The 18292-nt window shown below is 42.4% G+C and overlaps 1 protein-coding gene across 2 annotated transcripts in view; it reads left to right on the forward strand.

The window, feature by feature from the left end:
- Positions 1–323: 323 nt before the first annotated feature.
- Positions 324–18292, forward strand: part of Dnajc5b (DnaJ heat shock protein family (Hsp40) member C5 beta) — a 120235-nt gene continuing 102266 nt past the window's right edge. The window contains exon 1 of one of the 2 annotated variants that reach the window (XM_031376423.1): positions 324–450. The gene's annotated coding sequence lies outside the window, so the exon portion shown is untranslated. Of the gene's footprint in view, positions 458–18292 lie in introns of both variants that reach the window. The other variant, XM_031376422.1, reaches the window with a different exon arrangement.

The raw sequence follows: 18292 nt of genomic DNA on the forward strand, positions 1-18292 counted from the left end.
GCTGGAGGAGCTCAGAGTTCTATATCTCGTTCAGAAAGGCAAACAGGAGAGTTTACTGGCATCCTCAGGCAGCTAGGAGAAAGCTCTTTCAAAGCCCATCCCCCATGGTGACACACTTCCTTCAACAAGGCCACACCTCCTAATGGTGCCATTCCCTGGGCCAAGCATATTCAAACAACCACAGTCTTCAAGGTTCCTTCCCTGAGATTGCCAAAGGTTCCGAATGCTAAAGTAAATGAAAACTGGGAGACTGTCAGCGATGTGGGTAGGAAGGTTTCAGCTGGGTAGTGAGGGTGGGGGAATTCTACTCTATGACATCACAATACCCAGCATAGACTAGAGCTTAACATCTGAGAAGGAAAAGCATCGGAGGTTCAGATACTGACAGAGCAGAGGTAGAACACTACTGGACGGACCCAGGAGGATCAGCCAGCCATGCCTCCAGTTCAGGTACAAGGTACATGACTTTTGCTAAGCTTAATCACAGAACTTGCGAGTGTCCAAAGGAAAAGGAGACACTTACAGATTCCTATTTTTTAAGGGATGACAGGAATCCAGAGGGGCTCCCAGCAGAAGTAGGACTGGGTACATCCAGGAGGCTCTGAAGCCACAACACAGGCATTTATAAAGTTCTCAGATACCCACTGGTCCTCTCCTCAATTACTGGCAAAGTACAGAAAGCACTGCTATCTCCAGTGGTCAGTTCATGGTTATTTTTTTCTAAAGGAATTTATTAATCCTATGATACCTGCATGTGAGTTTTGGTTTTTAATGACTTCTCCCAGAATGACAGAGAAGAGTAAATATTTTAAATATTTAAGCGAAAGAATAATTTTAAAAGAGGTGGTTTTAAAAATACATCAAAAATAATATAAGGAGGAGGAAGGTATATTATGACTTATCAATAGAGATTAACTCCAAAGTCTAGTTTTGAAATTCCAGGGCTTCAGAGGCAAAAGGCCACCCCTAGGGACAGTGGAAGAGAGGAAGGCCTTGTGGTTGAGAAGTCCAGTTCTAGAGTTCATCTGAAGCCATCTACTTTTACCAGACTCCGCCCGTGTCAAGAGATTCTCCAGTGAAATCATTGCTGGACACGTGAACAGTTCTGTTTTCTTTACTTTGCTTTGGGGTTTTGGCTTCTAAAGTATTTTTCTTCCTGAAGGCTTAGAAAGGCTCCAAGCGACAGCAACTAGCTGTTCTATTTAGCAGCAGGGCAGAGCTTAGTTAGGGTTGGTGCCAGGCCCTGACTCATCTCTGTTTGGACTCTCTTGGGTCTCAACACACACAGCAGCTCCACAGTCTGAGTCCAGGACTGCTCAAGCAGGCTTTTCTGAACATGGTCTGCAAGAGCCCTGTTAGGACACTGTGGAAGGAGCAGCCCAGCGCTCTGCTTCAGATCAGTTACCTGCAGGACACACCAGGCCCTAAGACAAGAGCCTGTTTTAACCGTTTTAACACTCAGGCTCCAACAATCATGTGTATGCATCACAGCAGGAAGGCCAGAGCCCTCTGCTTTATGAAAGCGGCAGGGGCCCACAGCATGTGAGGCACGGAGGGGCCCAGAGAGAAGCAGAGGTTTACTGTATAGCACACATTCATTCCACTTCCATCTGGAAAGTTACTATAATTTTTTCACAATTGAATTGTGGTCCAATTTCTTAAGACTCTGACAACTAAACTTTCACTGGTTTTTAGACTTCTTTCATTTTGTAGACACTGAAAAACCAGGCTTAGGTTTTTCTTAAACTAATAAACAGAAAACATAATTTCCTAATTCATCCGTGTTTACACTTATTGACTGTAATATTCTATGAGCTCTGTCACATGGCACAGGATTTTAGAGTTGTAGGGAGATCATCTAGGAAGCCATCCCAGCCCCTCACCTCCTGAGGAGAGGAACACAGGGAGGTGTGTTGGCTCGGAGCCACAGCTCGAGTCTTGTCAGCTAAGGCGGCTGCTCCAGTACATTCTGTCCTTGAGTCATGTTGAATTAGTTTGTATTTGAGCTGGCTTTTTGCATTTCCAAGTTAGAATATTCTAAAAGTGAGAATATCTCATTTTCCCCCACGGATTACTGGCTCAACCATCTCTAGAGGTAACATTGTTGATCCTCAAGTTTCTGCACTGCCTCTAGACTAACAGATGGGCAGTCAAGACCCAAACCCATCTGAAAGTTTGAGATAATGATGAAAAAACCCATGGGGAAGTTAGCAAGCTACCTTGTCTTGAAAACTGATTAGATGGAGTCTGTGACAAAGAAAACAGACAAAACACGGGCTGGGGAAATGGTTCTGTCTTAACGTGTTTAGGTGCACACATGAGGGCCTGAGTTCTGATTCTCAGCACTCATGGGTGTGTTGGTACGTCCCTGTAAGCACAGAACTAGGGATGTAGAGGCAGGAGGATCTGTGCTGCTTACTAGCCAGCTAGTCTTCCTTAACTAGTAGTCTTGAGGTTTCTTAGGAGATGCTACATTAATAATGATAATGATTGATGATGATGATGATGATGACGATGATGATGATTGTGATGATGATTCGGGAGATGGATGGAGAAACTCAGATTTGACTTCTGGCCTCCAAATGTTCATGCACACATAAGGACATATAGGCACAAGCATATACACAGGCACACACTGGATGTACATACACTATTATGCATTTAGACAGGACTTGTACCTTGTAATAAATGGAGTCTTCCTGTGACTTTGAGCTTTACAGTGTAGGCAGGTTGTGCTCATTTGTGAATGTATATGTGTAAGCCTGTATGTGTAAGCCTGTATGATAACATTGTACGGTGACTGAGGCTACTTGGCACGTAAGTGGTAAGTGATCCACCCTTGTTATCCAATATATTTGCTAAGTGAGGATTCTGGAACTTTTCCTATGACTTCAGATTCCCTTGGAAATTATCTTGGTAGTTTAGTTGCTTCTTCAGCCCTGCCAGGATTTTTCTGTAGTGCTGTATGTCTTTCATCTCCAATCAGGTTGTAAGTTTATGCCTGGGCACTCTCTGGACACAGGTACACCAAGTTTCTAACTGAATTCCTTGCAGCTCTGTTAATGTCTATACAAAAACCTGAGTTCTGAAAGAAACTGAGTGAAACCAATAATCGTTTAAGATAAAATAAATCCCAACTGTCATGGTTGTCAGCTTGCTCCATCTCTGGAAATGGGTGGTGAATACTTTCACTGCTATTGGTAAATGCAGATGATCTTTAACATGCTAGGTTCATATTGGTTTAAAGCCAACTGAAACGTCTAGCTCCTAAAAGACTTTTTCATATATTCCTGGCTTTCCATGACAGACGTGTCTGTGGGAAAGATGATTATGAACAGACCTTAGAAAAACCAGTCTATTGTGACATAGACTTTGAATAGGTCTTTCCCGCTTCCATATTACTTTCAAAAGCTGTGTAACATACTGAGTAATTTGCAGACACTATGGCAGGAGGGGGGTGCTTGTGGAGGAAGAAAGGAAGTTTAGATTCAGCTTCTGCGTGTGATTTTTTGAAGTCCCAGCTCTCTCCAGTAAACTGAAATGCAGGTAGGGCCTAGTAAGCGTTTGGAATGTTTCCCCTAAAACTATTGCAAAACTTGCAACTTGACAAGTGGTACTTAAAAGCCTCCAGAGGGGATATAAGAAAGAAGGATAACTCTGACGAGGTCATGAGACATTGGGTGGTGAGTCTTGCTGACACCTGGGTGCCTTGGCATCTGACCACACATAGCTCCCTGACACATGCAGGGCACACACCCTCAGCCCAACCCAGCCCCCATCATACCTGTTGCTCTACGGATTGTGCAATAAGGCCTTTGTAACCTGAGGCCTGTGAAGTCTGGAGAGGAATGTGACCCAGAGTCAATGGGTGTTGGTGCCGCCAGTGGCACAAGGAGTTCTCTTGCTGTTTACCCTGGGCCTCCTGAGAACCTCAGGAGGGAAAAAGTATGCTCCAAAAACAAGCCTTCAGCCGAGCTACGAGGCAACTGTGGTAGCCCCTGCACCACCTCCCTCTCCCCTCCATTCCTGCCCTTGTCTCCTCTGGAGGCATGCCTCTTGTTGCTCCCTAGTAAACCTGACCCACCCTTCTTGGTACACACTCTTCCTGTTCTCAGCTGTGCCTCTTACGAGCCATGTGTTGGAGTTCTCATGTGGCCCATGGAGGGATGAGGATGTCCCCAGTGAAGTTTGTATGAATTAGTGGTATCAATGATAGAGTGCCAGAGGCTAGAGGCTCTACAGCCAGGGCACACAAGACAAACCGTATGTCTGTGCCTCACCCTAAGATAGCTTTCTCCATCTTAACAGCACATTTTGACCACCACAGGTATGCTGCCCCCCCTCTTCTGCCTGAGGAATGGTGTTCCAAGCTGAGTCATGAATACCTTTCCTTTAAGTTGCCCAAATAACCCCATGGACATGCCAACAGAACTGTAACCGAAAGGAAGCCATCTACCCCAAGTCTTGTCATTTGTCTGTTGGGCATCATCTTCGGTAAATGGCAAGGTCTGCATTTTATGAGCCAGTATTGTTCACAAACTAAGGTCAATCCCCCAAACTTTTTAATTGGTTGACTAACCTTTTGCAGAACTTAGAGTTGAACTCAGAGACTCAAACATACAGGGCAAGGTCGCCAAGCTATGCCTCGCATCAAGCATTCCCCTCTTTTGAAGAAGGAAAAGTTACCATTTTTAAAAGAGGATTCTTGTTATACTGGGTTATGTGTTAGGATCTGATATGATTTCACATTCCTAACCAATACACCATCCCCCACTGTATATACCATCCTTTCAAGGTGGCTATTTTCACCCTAAAGAGTTCAATTCATATTTTTGAATGTGCAGTATTTCATTTTCCCATTGCTTTTGTGCCTGGGGCTGTATCAAGCACAAAGGCACTAGGAAAATGAAATACCGCATAAGCTGAACCTTTTTGAAGTTCAAGGATTTACTTAGCGTGATATGGACACCTGCCAAGTGTTCAGAGGCAAAGAAGAACCTCTAGCTATGTGAAAAATGTGCCTCCTTCAGACTTCATAGTGCCCGTGGACTCAGCAATGAAGGAGCGCTCTGGAGTGTTTAGGGAGTATTGGGGCACGGGAGGGAGGAACCTTGAGGAAGAGAAACAGTATGACTGACCCATGCTTGGGGAAGAAAAACGTTTTCTAATGAAAACGCTGACCCTGGCAGGATTGGTCTCACTTCCACTCATCCTCCCTTTCAGAGCTCCACAAGCATAGGAAACAATTTGCTTCCCTTGACCGGGACATAGAGAATAGGAGCCGTAGTAACACAGACACAGGGAAGGATGGGAAAGGTGTGAGAAGGCATCTGTTAAGGTGTAGCATACTGCAGCTATCACTAGGTCTGAACTAAACCTTGCATGCTGGCTTGCTTGTGAGCAAATACCCTAAAGCCTGCATATTCCAGATCGAAACCATTGTCTTCCACCAACTTGCATCCCTTGTAGATTCTGGTCTCAACCGGGAGCTACACTGGAAGTCCTGATGGGTATGTGGAGTATTCTTGGATACCTAGGTCTACCTGTCTCTCTTCCTTTGTCCATCTCACCCATAAACTCACAGCTCTATATCTTCAAATTTATCGTTTCTAGTCACCTCTACCTGCTGTTACCTGGTCATCTTTTTCTACTCATCTCCTTAAACTTCAGTTCTCTGCAACCCATTGGATACTTTTTCAAAAACAGAGATTGTTAAAAGTAGACCTTTGCTAAACAGAGAATCCATTTGCTTGGTCTTCAAGACCCTTTATGCTTCTGGCTTTGTTCAGTCATCCATTCCCCCCTTTCTTTTCTGCATCCCTCAAAACCTAGATGGATCTGGCTACTTTCAACTTCCTGTCGTCTTAGCACTCATCTCTGTGGGTTTCACACAATATTTTTTATTTTTTTCTTAGCATTTCTGAGGCAGAATTCTTAAACCAAGGCTTTCTTCTCTCTGTTTACATCCATTGTTGATGACATTCTTGTTGGAGACAACTCTCTAAAGGTAGAAGGAAGTTTGGAAGATACAGGATACAAAAAGAAGAAGAATGTTTCAGACAGGGAATGGCATGTGCCTATGGAGAAAGCATGCACTTAGGGAACAAAACAGTCTGAATGCACAGGAAGGAATCGGCAAGAGGTTACCATGAAGAAAAAGGCAGGTGCCAAGTCTGAGTGCCAGGCAGTGCTAACAGCCTACACTGTTTGCTGAAGTTTAATGGGAAGGTTTGAAGGGTTATGAGCAGAGTGAGGAGAGAGTAAAAGAACTGTGTTGACCATGCAGATAAGACAGACATGGACAAAAGACTAGAGCAGGCTCCAGTTAGAACCTGGGAGGGTAAACCGCTGAGACGAGTCTGGTCTAAGGTAGTGATGGTGGGAAGGCGGTGGGTGGTGCACGTACAGATCATCAGAGCAAATGATCAGGCCTGGTTGAGTGATCAGGTATGGACCCAAGTGAAGATGAAATCAACAAGTGGCCAAAACATAATAGCATAAAGGTGTGGTATCACTTCCTCTAATACCTACTATGGAGACTGACCTTTTTTTTTTTTTAATAAGATATTTTTTTATTTACATTTCAAAGGATATCTCCTCTCCTGGTTACCCCTCTGAAAAAATATCAAAAACAAAAACAAAAAACAAACCCTGTTTCCTTCCCCCTCCCCCTGTTCACCAACCCATCCTCTCCTGCTTCCTGACCCTGGCATTCCACTACACTGGGGCATAGAACCTTCACAGGACCAAGGGCCTCTCCTCCCATTGATGACTGAGTAGGCCATCCTCTGCTATACATACGCTGCTGGAGCTATAAGTCCCCCCCATTTGTACTCTTTAGTTCATGGTTTAGTTCCTGGGAGCTCTGAAGGTACTAGTTAGTACATATTGCTGTTCGTCCTAAGGGGCTGCAAACCCTTCAGCTCCTTGGGTCCTTTCTCTAGCTCCTTCATTGGGGACCCTGTACTCTGTACTCAGTCCAATGGATGGCTGTGAGTCTCTACTTCTGTATTAGTCTGGCACTGTCAGAGCCTCTCAGGGGACAGGTGTATCAGGCTCCTGTCAGCCAGCACTTGCTAGCATCCACAATAGTGTCTAGGTTTGGATATGGGAAGGATTCCCAGGTGGAGCAGTCTCTGAATTGTCCTTCTTTCAGTCTCTGCTCCATAGTTTGTCTCCGCAACTCCTTCCATGGGTATTTTGTACCCCCTTCTAAGAAGGAACAATGCAGCCACAGTTTGGTCTTCTGTCTTCTTGAGTTTCTTGTGGTTTGTGGATTGTATTTTGGGTACTCAGAGCTTCTGGGCTAATATCCACTTATCAGAGATTGCATATGTGATTGGGTTACCTCACTCAGGATGATATTCTCCAGATCCATCCCTTTCCCTAAGAATTTCATAAATTTATTGTTTTTAATAGCTGAGTAGTACTCCATTGTGTAGATGTACCACAATTTCTGTATCCATTCCTCTGTTGAGGGACATTTGGGTTGTTTCCAGTTTCTGGCTATTATAAATAAGGCTGCTATGAACATAGTGGAGCATGTGTCCTTATTGCATGTTGGAACATGTGGTATATCTGGGTCCTGAGGTAGTACTATATTTAGTTTCATGAAGAACAGCCAAACTGATTCCCAGAGTCATTGTACCAGCTTGCAATCCCACCAGCAATGAAGGAGTGTTCCTCTTTTTCCACAACCTCGCCAGCATCTGCTGTCACCTGAGTTTTTGATCTTAGCCTTTCTGACTGGTGTGAGGTAGAATCTCAGGGTTGTTTTAATTTGCATTTCCCTGATGAATAAGGATGTTGAACATTTCTTTAGGTGCTTCTCAGCCATTCAGTATTCGTCAGTTGAGAATTCTTTGTTTAGCTCTGTACCCCATTTTTAATAGGGTTATTTGTTTCTCTGGAGTCTAACTAATTGATTTCTTTGTATACTTTGGATATTAGCCCTCTATCAGATATAGGATTGGGAAAGATCTTTTCCCAGTCTGTTGGTTGCCATTTTGACCTATTAACAGTGTCTTTTGCCTTACAGAAGCTTTGCAATTTTATGAAGTCCCATTTATCGATTCTTGATCTTAGAGCATAAGCTATTGGTGTTTTGTTCAGGAAATATTCCCCTGTGCCCATGTGCTCGGGGCTCTTCCCCACTTTCTCTTCTATTATTTTCAGTGTATCTGGTTTTATGTGGAAGTCCTTGATCCACTTGGACTTGAGCTTTGTACTAGGAGATAGGAGTGGATCAATTTGCATTCTTCTACACGCTGACCTCCAGTTGAACCAGCATCATTTGTTGAAAATAAAATGCTGTCTTTTTTCTACTGGATGATTTTAGCTTATGGAGAGTGGCCTTTATACTATGCTACAGAAATCCACAAGAATTTCTTTCTTGCTTTATTTATTTATTTATGTTTTTGCTTAGGCATACCTACACTTTTGTGAAAAAATACTTTTTTTGCGGCACAATATTTTCGAGACACATATTTGCTGTGTAGCAAAAGTTGGCCTCTAAATCACCGTTGTCCTCCTATCTCAGCTTTCCAAGTACTGGAATTAGAGGCCTGTGCCAGCACACTGTGCTACACAACTTCACTTGTAAAAGAAAACACTGGAAGTGTCTTGGAGGTTCGACTGGAGAGACTGGTCATGGCTGTTGAGGCAGGGTGCTTACTGCTGAGAATGCACAGGACTTAAGGCAGTGGGCCTGTCACAGCTACGGAGTCCTGGCACATGAAAAAACAGCTATGTGATTTTGTTGAAAAGTCTATGTGCACATAGGTTTTTTTTTTTTTTTTTCATGCAATATTATTCTAATGAAAACCATTCTTGCCCCTCCGTCCCTGTGTCCCAATTCTCCTCTACAGAACTTCCCATTTTATATATGCTCCAGAAATGTCTATACTCTCACACACATGGGTCTGAGCATATGGTTACACTCATGTTCTCCATGTACTGTTCTTGTTGCATATATAGAGATCAGTTTTCTTTCATGTGAGACGAATAATGTACATTCTCCAATGATCAGTTCTTAACACACTAATTCCTCCATACGTTCATTTTTATTGAAGTACAATCATGTAAGCAAATATTTATTTTAGATGTTTACTGGTATATGCCTTAATTTATGTATTCTGGTAGCTGCTGTCCTAATTAAGACATAAAACATTTCCGTCACCCCAGTAAATTTGTCCTGTGTATTCTTCTATTTGATTATCTGGGCCTTTAGTGAGCAGTTATCATTTTACTTGTCTAGGTTAGTTTTTATCCACCTAAAGGGGGAATATGTAAATATATATACATATATATATGTATGCATATATATTTGTGTGTGTGTGTGTGTGTAATTCCTTATATGTGGAATAAAATAAAGTATAATTTCTCTTTTTCCCCCAACACATGATGATATTGCAATCTTCGTTGCTGCATGTATCTCCAGTTTCTTGTAGGAGGAAAGCATACGTTGTGTAGAAATCATTAGGCGTCATTATGCTATGTGATTCTTTGTGTCTAGCTTCTCTTTCTACTCTATAAAGATGAGAAAACAGAAGAATTAAAGTGGAAACGTGAGGAGGAACCTTGAGATGGCAAAATGGAATAGCAGTGGTATGTAGTAAGATATTGATAGTGTGGCGCTGAAGAGATGGTTCATTGGTTATGAGCACTCGCCACTCTTTCAGACCTAGGTTCAGTTATTAGCATGTACATGCTGGCTCACATCCTTAACCTCAGTTCCAGGGGGATCCAAAGACCTATTCTGATTCTGTGGGCGCGCGCGCACACACACACACACACGGTTCACATACATGCAGAAAGACACATATACATGTAAAATATATCAGTGGACATCCTCATATGGAAGGGAGAAAGATGGCAGGGCCTCAACCCTAGAGAAACAGTTACAGGCAACTTGGAAATGTTAAGAGTAGGAGAGATCGTCTTCCCCACGGAAGAGTCTCCAATGGTTATCCAATACCAGCAGTAAGCCCTGAGTTACACTATCAGGTAAGGTTATATGGACTAAGCATGTTATATTGATGGTGTGTGTGTGTGTGTGTGTGTGTGTGTGTGTGTGTGTGTGTGTGTAAAAGAAATAAAAGACATGAATTAACAAGAGAGCAAGGAAAGGTACTGGGAAGGCTTGGAGGAAGGAAAAGGAAGATGGGGGAAATTATGCAATTATAATTTTAAAAAAATTAAACACAAGATAAATATATTTTGAAAAAGATACTGACATGAGTCAAAAGGGACTATTTTACGAGCAACAACGCAATATATTCTGGATTAGAATGAGGGCCCCAGTACATCTCAACTAAGGTTCCATGCACTATGACTGTAAGTGGCCTTTGCACATTTCCCAAGGACTGTGTGATGCCTCCAAAGTCACTGCAGTGACCATGCTCTTTATGTCTCTGAGTATGTTGGCAAGAATGTCACACTCTCCGGTCCTTGAAGCAAGCACAGTGTATATCCACCTTTGAAGCTATTGCTTTCTAAATGTTGGGTTTTGGTTCTCCATGAACAAGACCTTCAGACCTTCTAGTAGTTCTGAATGAGTCCAGCTCTTGTCCTTGAGAATGCTTCTGGTTCTTGCCTTTAGCCAGGTTCTTGAAGTCTGGCACCTTCTGATCTAGACATATTTCTATGTTTAGGCCCAATAATTTGATTTTTAAAAACCATGAACATATTTCTATTGTACTATTTTTATATTAGTTAATATAGATCTGCTTTATGCTTAATATCTACAATGGACATATCTACATTTACTTTGCAGACCCCTTAAGCATGAACGTGTAAATGAAGTATGGTTTTCATAAGCCCTCTTGTCCTTACTCTTTGTCTAGCTCTCAGCTTCTGAGAGGCCCACAGCTTCAAGTCACTCCCTGGTCTTTCTGTCACTAGTACACTCATTCTACCATTTGTACATTGTTAATCACAAGAAGGAGTCTCTCTGCAGTCACATGAGCTTAGAGATCTTCTTGAATCACCTATCACTGTAATATCAACTTGTCCTAGATCCATATACTTCTTACAAGAAATCATTTTTTTCCTCCAAATATATGATAACCTCCAAAAATTCCTGCATGTATCCAGTTACATCCAGGGCTTAATTATAAGCTCAAATAATTACCACCCCACCTTCAACCCCAACTCTACAATCAATGACTAGTCCTTTGTAAGTCAGAATCAAACTCCAGAGAAACAAAGATTTTACTTTCTTTTCAGAGATAAAAATTTTAACAATGCTGATGAAGATCTAAGATATCTTGATTTTCAGAACCTCCGTCTGATGATACAGATCCTAAACATCATCTATCAACTTCCAGGACACCCTGGAACCTGATAAACCTTGGTGGATAAATAACTGCTTGAATTAAGTTGTTCTTAACAGTCTTGCTGCTTTCTCCTGGGGAATGTTGACACTTGGCCCCTGTCATCTTTCATATTAGAAGTAATGGACCACTTTCTCTCCCCTCCAACTCCTATTTCAGGTGAAATCTTGGGCTGTCCCAGTCATCTGGTAGCTTTTATAGACTTCTTAATGTTCCTTCCTTGCAGGGTCTTTGTTTTGGGAGCCAAAGTCAACACTAGGAAATCAGTAACCAGTAATATTCTTCAACCTTATTGACAGTCAAGTGTCCACTTCCTACATCATCCTTTCTTGTCAAAGTCACTCCTAGACAGACAGAGATACCACCAGCTAGAGCCCCAGGTCCTACATTTCCCTCTATCCCTTCTTTTACAAAGAATTTAGGGCATCCTTCTCTCCTCAAGACACAAAGCATCTCCTCACTGATGTGAAGGATGCAGTCGCTCCTTCTTGCACGGCCACCACTGGTTGGCCCATGTTCTGTGGATGAGCCCTACTGATGGGGAGATGGGACTGTATGCACTCCCTCTCTCCTCCCCTCCTGTGCCTCTGAGATTTTGTGACTGCCTTCATGGGTCCACGCTTCTGAGAGCCCCTTAACTGTCTGTATACACTGCAGCAAGAGGTGGACAGAGTCGTTTCTTGACTCTAGCACAACCAATTCTGCTCTTCAGTGATTTCCTCTTAGCAAATGTACTGTAAAGCCATAGCACAAATAATACAACTCGTAAAATTCAGAGAACTGTACAAAGAGGAGGAAATGAACAGTAGAAACCTAAAATGTCCTTCCCAGAGTCAGTCTCCCTTCCCCAACCCTGGCTGTACTTTTTGGGTTTAGAAGATCAGGTCTACCCAATGAACATCACATTGTGGTTATTTTCTCTTCTTCTTAAAAACAGAATTTCAACTGCCTTTACAAGCAAATGTTACCTTCTTTAATGTTAACACTTTTAAGAAATCACTGTTTAGTAATACTATATTTGGGTTTCTCAGAGAAACAGAACCAGTAGGATATATTTATAAAATAAGGTATTGATTTTTATGATGTGGAAGCTAACACATCCAGAGTGAGCAGTCCTGAGACCCAAGGAAATCTGGAAAACAGATGTCTCTACAGTTTCAGGAGATCAGAGAGATATGTCCTCTAATCTCAAGAAGGGTAAGTTTTGTTCTCTTCAGGTCTCTAACTGAAGATCAGTGGCAGCTGCTTTTGGGGAGGGGTCTACTGATTGAAATACTAACTTTATCCTCAACACATTCACACAAAAAGAGTAATGTTGAAACAAATATCTAGGTACCCTGGAGCCAGGCAAGTTGGCATATAGAATTAACCATTAAACCAGAGAACAATTAATTGAAACAATTATCCTAAACGGAAAGTCATCCAGTCCCCATCTGAGAAACGCTGCTTGACTGTACCACATTCGTCTATTTCAGAAATGCAGAAAGGAATCCAGAGAGTTGAGCGAGTTTATCTATGTAGCTTAGCTTGTCAAAGGGAGAACTGGGATCCCAACCCTCTTACATGCCTTTGCTGGGTGTAGGCAGTTTCCCAAGTGACCCGGAGCTCCTCCCTCCCTAAGAAGAAAGAGCACGGAAGGCATTAGCTATTGCTCAAAGCTCAAGGAAAGCACGGTCCCGTCTTCATGTGTGAACACGTTGGACTTGTGCAGCTTGCAGCTACCTCAAGGGCCCTCCTCTCCTTTGCTTTGAAAGGGCTCCATAGAACATTAACAGTTACTGTTTACTGAAAGCCACACCCTTGTGTTTTGTTCAGATGTCCACTCTTCAGGGTTCACCACAGCTCTGTGATCCTCCACGACCCATTCGGCTGTAGAGGGGCATCCTGGAGGGGGTTAAAAAATCTGAGGCATCTCTTCAAAACTGTCCCCGTGGGCCAGTCCAATCCTGTTCCATTCCTTTCCCCATTTTTTTTTATAAACAGCTTAAAATGTTCATGCATCAATTATGCCATAGGTGCTTGCTGCCTGCCGATTCACTCAGTATACGCTGGGCCTTCCTCTGTGGAGATGGTCCTTGTTCATGACCTGACACAGCGCTGCCATTCCCCTTTGCCCATCCTCCCCCTGCTCTATACTTTAAGAGAACACTATTTAGTAACATGCTTAACTATAAGTGCCTAAATCTATCTTATATAGTCAGACTCCTCTGTTCTGGGCCATTAGAGTTCTCTCTGGTTGCTCCTGGAGTTTCATTTATCATGATAATATAACTAGTTTCCACAGTGCTGTTAAGTTGATTTTGACAACAGCAAACACCTCATTATTTTTTCAGAGGGAAACACTGAGACGGAAGAGAATGAGTTCCTTACTCAAGTCCAGTTACAAGCTACATCTCCCTGGCCGGGTCTTCTAGTATAGCTTATAGATAACAGCTCTGATGGCATGGAGTGAGGAAATCCTCCTGGCCTCATGCAGTGTGGACAGATCACAAAGCAGGCCACGTCTGGGGCAGCATTTATGGGAAGGCTCCTGTGGAAGGTCAGCATCAAGTATTGCAATATAGGTACAGCGCAAAGAAAGATGTATTAGAAGAAAAATGGGGACAGAGGAGGGCACACATTACTGATGGAAGCAGAACTTCATGGTCATTATGCTTCAGTGGAAGGCCCGAGAAAGAGCTGCGAGTCCTATCAGCTGGAATTGTGCTACGTAACTCAGTTAGGTCCGCTTTAGCTACTTCTTTGTATAGTTCTTTTTGTTTCTATTTGGTTGATTTCAGCCCTGAGTTTGATGATTTCCTGCCTTTGACTGCTCTCGGGTGAATTTGTTTCTTTTTGCTCTAGAGCTTTTAGATGTGCTGTCAAATTACTGGTGTGTATGCTCTCTCCAGTTTCTTTTTGGAGGCACTTAAAGCTATGAGTTTCCTCTTAGGACCGCTTTCATTGTGTCCCATAAGTTTGGGTATGTTGTGGCTTCATTTTCATTAAACTCTAGAAAGTCTTTAATTTCTTTATTTCTTCCTTGACCAAGTTATCATTGAGTAGAGTGTTGTTAAGCTTCCACGTGTTTGTGGGCGTTCTATTGTTTATGTTTTTATTGAGGAGCAGCCTTAGCCCATGGTGATAAGATACGATGCAAGGAATTATTTCAATCTTCTTGTATCTGTTGGGGCCTGACTTGTGACCAATTATATGGTCAATTTTGGAGAAGGTGCCATGAGGTGCTGAGAAGAAGGTATATCCTTTTGTTTTAGGATAAAAAGTTCTATAGATATATGTTAAATCCACCTGTTTCATAACTTTTGTTTGTCTCACTGTGTCTTTGTTTAGTTTCTGTTTCCATGATCTGTCCATTGCAGAGAGTGGGGTGTTGAAATCTCCCACTTTTATTGTGTGTGGTGCAGTGTGTGCTTTGAGCTTTAGTAAAGTTTCTTTTATGAATGTAGATGCCCGTGCATTTGGAGCATAGAGGTTCAGAATTGAGAGTTCATCTTGGTAGATCATACCTTTGATGAGTATGAAGTGTCCCTCCTTATCTTTTTTTATCACTTTAGGTTGAAAGTTGATTTTATTCAATATTAGAATGGCTACTCCAGCTTTTTTCTTGGGACCATTAGCTTGGAAAACTGTTTTCCAGCCTTTTATTCTGAGGGAGTGTCTGTCTCTGTCACTGAGGTGGGTTTCCTGTATGCAACAAAATGATGGGTCCTGTTTATGTACCCAGTCTGATAGTCTATCTCTTTTTATTGGGGAATTGAGTCCATTGATATTAATAGATATTAAGGAAAAGTAATTGTTGCTTCCTGTTATTTTTGTTGTTAGAGTTGGAATTCTGTTTATGTGGCTATCTTCTTTTAATTTTGTTGGACGATTACTTTCTTGCTTTTTCTAGGAAGTAGTTTCCCTACTTGTGTTGAAGTTTTCCATTTATTATCTTTTGAAGGGCTGGATTTGTAGAAAGATATTGTGTAAATTTTGTTTTGTCATGGAATATCTTGTTTTCTCCATCTATGGTAATTGAGAGTTTTGCTGGGTGTAGTAGCCTGAGCTGGCATTTGTGTCCTTGTAGGATCTGAATGACAACCCAGGATCTTCTAGCTTTCATAGTCTCTGGTGAGAAATCTGCCGTAATTCTGATAGGCCTTTATATGTTACTTTATATGTTACTTGACCTTTTTCCTTACTGCCTTTAAAATTCTTTCTTTGTTTAGTGCATTTGGTGTTTTTATTATTATGTGACAGGAGGAATTTTTTTTCTGGTCCAATCTATTTGGAGTTCTGTAGGCTTCTTGTATGTTCATGGGCATCTCTTTTTTTTAGGTTAGGGAAGTTTTCTATAATTTTGTTGAAGATATTTACTAGCCCATTACATTGGGAATCTTCACTCTCTTCTATACCTATTATCCTTAAGTTTGGTCTTCTCATTGCTTCCTGGATTTCCTGGATGTTTTGGGTTAGGAACTTTTTTCATTTTGTGTTTTCTTTGACTGTTGTGTCAATGTTTTCTATGGTATCTTCTGTACCTGAGATTCTCTCTTGTATCTCTTGTATTCTGTTGGTGATGCTTCCATCTATGGTTCCTGACTGCTTTCCTAGGGTTTCTATCTCCAGAGTTGTGTCTCTTTGTGATTTCTTAACTGTTTCTACTTCCATTTTTAGGTCCTGGATGGTTTTGTTCAATTCCTTCACCTGTTTGGTTAAGTTTTCCTGTGATTCTTTAAGGAATGTTTGCGTTTCTTCTTTAAGGGCTTGTACCTGTTTACCTGTGTTCTCCTGTATTTCTTTAAGGGAGTAATTCATGTCCTTCTTAAATTCCTCTGTCACCATTGTGAGATATGATTTTAGATCCAAATCTTGCTTTCCAGGTGTTTTGTGATATCCACGACTTGCTGTGGTGGAAGTTCTAAGTTCTGATGAAGCCAAGTAGTCTTGGTTTCTGTTGATAAGATTCTTTCATATGCCTTTTTCCATCTGTTGATCTCTGGTGTTAGATATTCTTACTGTGTCTGGCTGGAGCTTGTTCCTTCTGTGGATCTGCAAGCCTGTGTCAGCACTTCTAGGAGGTCAGCTCTCCTCTGGTAAGACCAGTGTGCAGAAGGCTGTGGATCAGTCATCCCTCCTGGGTCCTGGGTCAGAGCACACCCTGGAGACAGGCTCTCTGCTTTCAGGAAAGGTGCAGAGAGGGCTGTGGACCTGCCGTCCCTCCTAGGTGTAGACAGAGGAAGAAAGGATCCTGTCCCAGCTGCCCTGCCACTTCTGAGGCCTGTGCCTCCCAGCTCGGCTTTAGTTAGTTCTGCAAATATCATGTATTCACAGAAAATCAGCTAATGGTTTAAGTATACGGCACATAAGGCAGCGAGTTCACTACTGCACTGTCACAACCTGTACTCATGCTCCTTGGTTCTGTGGGGTTTTCCTTCCAGGAGAACTTGGTTTGATGTTCCACATGGTACTGGTTCCCAAGCTGTGACCCATATTATTGAAAGTGAGCACTCTCAGGCAAGGCTTCTGAAAATGGCAGACCAAACGGCGTACAAGGAAACACAATCTTTAGTACTAACAATTCTCAAATAAGAAGGTAAACATCTTACTTTCAAGGCCGTTCCACTTTTTCTTTTAGCCGGGAATAAATGAACTGCAGGTGCTTTGCCAACAGTGGAGGCTCTGTACAGAAGTAGCACTCTCCAGAAGTGGATATAAAACTCTGGGCAGTATCTACTTTGTGGTGACCAAGGACTCCCTAGAGCCTGTGGACAGAGAACCTACTTCACACATGCTAGGGATTCTCATGTTCCTATCCAGGTTTTGCTTAACAACTGTGATCTCTTTACGATAGTGTTGTGGGCCTGGTTTGTTGGGTTGTAAGACGTTGTCTCAGTTGTTTCATGGGTCAAATATATCCATGAGAAAATGCTTTGATGACAATATAACACCACACCCGCCAAGTTAAGAGCGGGTTTCTTTTGCTAGGAGCAAGGTGAGGAGGGGGGGGAGATGGGGACAGACTGGTGCAAGCCCCCACTGGATCCATGGGAATGTGAGGGCTCTTCTTAGGAAGAGGTTCCTAGGGGTTCCTGTGCGTAACACTGTACTCCAGTGGGAGACACACAGCCAAGCGTGAAGAGCTTTGAAGAGTTAGGGATGTTGACAAAGGCATAGCTAGCTAGACTTAGTCTGAGAGTATTATCTGAACAGGAAGGTGGTTGGAGAAAGGGGCACAGCTGACAGATTTGGGGAGTTCAGATGTGTCAGTGAGTGGAATGCAATGGTGGAAATCAGTTTGGCAGCTCCTCAGGAAACTGGACATAGTACTACCTAAGGACCCAGCTATACCACTCCTGGGCATATACCCAGAAGATGCTCCAACATGTAATAAGGACACATGCTCCACTATATTCATAGCAGCCTTATTTATAATAGCCAGAAGCTGGAAACAACCCAGATGTCCCTCAACAGAGGAATGGATACAGAAAATGTGGTACATTTACACAATGGAATACTACTCAGCTATTAAAAACAATGACTTCATGAAATTCTTAGGCAAATGGATTGAACTAGAAAATATCATCCTGAGTGAGGTGACCTAGTCACAAAATAACACACATGGTATGCACTCACTGGTAAGTGGATATTAGCCCAGAAGTTCGGAATATCCAAGATACAATTCACAGACCACATGAAGCTCAAGAAGAAGGAAGACCAAAGTGTGGGTGATTTGGTCCTTCTTAGAAGGGGGATCAACATACCCATAGGAGGAAATACAGAGGCAAAATTTGGGGCAAAAACTGAAGGAAAGGCCAGCCAGTGACTGTCCCACCTAGGGACATCCCATATACAGTTACCAAACCCAGACAACTATTGTGGATGCCAACAAGTGCTTGTTGACAGGAGTTTGATATAGCTGTCTCCTGAGAGGCTCTATCTGTGCCTGACAAATATAGAAGTGGATGCTCACAACC

This window comes from Mastomys coucha, unplaced genomic scaffold, assembly GCF_008632895.1.
Source record: "Mastomys coucha isolate ucsf_1 unplaced genomic scaffold, UCSF_Mcou_1 pScaffold17, whole genome shotgun sequence".
In the NCBI taxonomy this organism is placed as follows: domain Eukaryota; kingdom Metazoa; phylum Chordata; class Mammalia; order Rodentia; family Muridae; genus Mastomys; species Mastomys coucha.